A 2,597-nucleotide genomic window follows, 5' to 3' on the forward strand; every position below is an offset into this window, starting at 1 on the left:
TTATAAGGCAAGACAAATGGGGCCAAGGAGCTGCTAAAATCCCAAGAAATGTTAGTTCTCAATGGAGCAGCCACGGCAACCTCTTCGACAATTTTAATGGCCCCTCAACGCATTTATTTTGCAGTCACATTAAGATAATGTGCCGCTTGTAAGGAGGCTTGAGGACTCCTCATCATCAAATGCATCGCCGATCAGCTGCCATTGATAAACGACAACAACCGAACGGGCAACATGTTGCTGCCACAGCAGCAGCAGCAGCAGTTGCCCCAACTGACAGCCAAAAAATGGATTGTGGAGCCTGGAGCCCGCGGTCCTGTAACGTCCACGCGTTCGCGTTCTAGAACATATCACATGATAATCTTCATGCATCACTCCAACGTCAGCAACATGCTGCTGTTGTTGCTGTTGCTGCTGCTGCTGCTGGTGATGTTGCTGTTGCACCGGAAGCATTTTATTGCCCGTTCGCGATTCGCCTGCGCTGATTATTCGCGGGCAATCGTAAATCCCGCTTTTGTGGGGGGCACGCGCGATCTTGCAACAGTTGCTGCCACATTGGGAGCAGGTGGGCTTTTCCCTCCTTTTTCTCTCTTTTCTTTTTTTTTAGGTAGCTGCAAGTCAAGGAGGTGCGAAATGGCAAAACGCCCGCTGGCATTGAATTACCAGACAAAGTGTGGCCTGCCCCGAACATTAGATGATGTTGCCACAGATCGCGCAGGTCAACAGCAGCAGCAGCAACAGCACGGCAGCAACACCAAGAGCACGGCAGCAATCCGAACGTGTTGCTGATACAATTTGCTTGATAGGCGCACATTTTTACGCTTCAGCGCGGCTCAACTCGTGCTATCTGTGCGAAATCTAATACATTTGGTTATAGCCACAGCTCCGATTCGAAAAAAAGGGGAGAGGAGCTGGAAAAAATCCAAACAAAGGAGCTGTAGGAAATCAGCTTGCTGAAACAGAAGCACCGCATTGCAGGGCCAAAGTCGCGTACGTGGTTAGCAAATTTATACGGCCAACAAAATGGGGAAAGGGGCGAAAAACCGGGAAGAGCAAAACTATATGATGTTGCAGGAGGAAAAAGGACTTTCCAGGACTTTTCGCCGCAACTGGCGCCAAGTGTGTTTTTTGGTTAACCCTCTGCCCTGCCAACATCTCATAAATTGCATAATTTTGACTGACTTTTGTTGGCATTGCAGTTTTCTTGGCCCGGTCGTAGGTGCCTTCGTTCAGAATCTGCCGTCTTTTTGGCAGTTTCGCAGAGGAAGCTAAATGGAAAAGCTCAGTGCCAGCCAAAAGCCGAGCCAGATTTGCACAATTTATTCCAGTCGGGAGACATATGTGCTTATGGGCTTTAAGGATGAACAAATGAAACAATTTATAAAAGTCTGACAATAGATTTTAGATGGAATGCACTAAAAATATAAAGTGAAAGGGCATATGTTACAACACTAGCTCAAAGCAACTCATACTAATTTTCTTGGATTTATGATTTTTGTTTAAAATGTAATATTCTATGTTGCCATAAAAGTTTAATAATAATATAACATCTTTAAATTTTTATTTACTTTTACCTAAAGGTCAATCTTCATTAAAGAAAATAACTAATTTATGATGTATTTAAAACTAACAATGTTGTGGTTTTTTAGTAATACACCCAGGTCATCAACATAATTTACATAAACGTTAATAGTTTTAATAGTACCAGCTATAACAATTCCAAAGACAACCTATGTATCTGTCAATATAAACATTTAAATGATTACTCTTGAAGAATCTAAAATTAATAAAAAACATTTATTATTTAACACCTTGTATACTGATGAAATTAACTGTAATCTAAGCGGGAATCATAGAAGTAGCTTCTTTTATGGCAGACAAGATCCCAAGTCTATCACTGAATTAAACTCTAAACTACACCTGTTCTTGATTACACATTTAAATGAAACCTCGAGTATAATTAAATGCCAACCTCTAAATCATGGCAAATGTCTTCGCACCTGACTGAAAGTTACGACTGATTCGAGCAACTTGCCATTACTTTTATTTGCCAAAGATTGGCGAACATTTCCGCTCATCTCGCCCCATTCCACTCCTGGTCGTATTATTTTCCCAGGCCTCGGTGGCAGACACTTCCTGAACATAGAACATTGGCCGTTTGGAAAATGGCCAGTGACAGTTTTATGGGTTTTCAAACTGTTTTATGACACGCCAGCGCCAGGCGCGCGAAGCTTTGCCCATAATGAGCGACTGGGACACGTTGGCCGTGCTGTTTGGCCATTGCTCATACGCCATGTGGAACGCGCCAATCAGACACTTGTCCGCCCACGCCAAGCGAAATTCGCTCGGCATCGGCATCTGGCCGTCTGTCTGCTATTTAGTTTTGCAAGAATAATGCGCCCAAAATTGAAATGAAAATGATAAATGTGCTACAGATACAACAGGCAGCCAGTCGCAGTCGCAGACTCAAACTCAAACACAGACTCTGATTCGAGTGAGGCACGCACAGAGTCCGCGATCTCCAGCCCCATTGCGCAGGCGTTTTTGACAGTTTTTTAATAATATCAGCAGTGCAGTGGAGTGGGTCCCCTTTTCCCTGC

The 2,597-nt window shown here is 43.7% G+C and overlaps 1 pseudogene; it reads left to right on the forward strand.

The window, feature by feature from the left end:
- The first annotated feature begins 231 nt into the window (after window positions 1-231).
- Window positions 232-859, forward strand: LOC139353255 (uncharacterized; annotated as a pseudogene).
- The last annotated feature ends 1,738 nt before the right edge of the window (window positions 860-2,597 follow it).

The sequence above is a fragment of the Drosophila suzukii genome, chromosome 3 (genome assembly GCF_043229965.1).
Source record: "Drosophila suzukii chromosome 3, CBGP_Dsuzu_IsoJpt1.0, whole genome shotgun sequence".
NCBI classification, from domain to species: domain Eukaryota; kingdom Metazoa; phylum Arthropoda; class Insecta; order Diptera; family Drosophilidae; genus Drosophila; species Drosophila suzukii.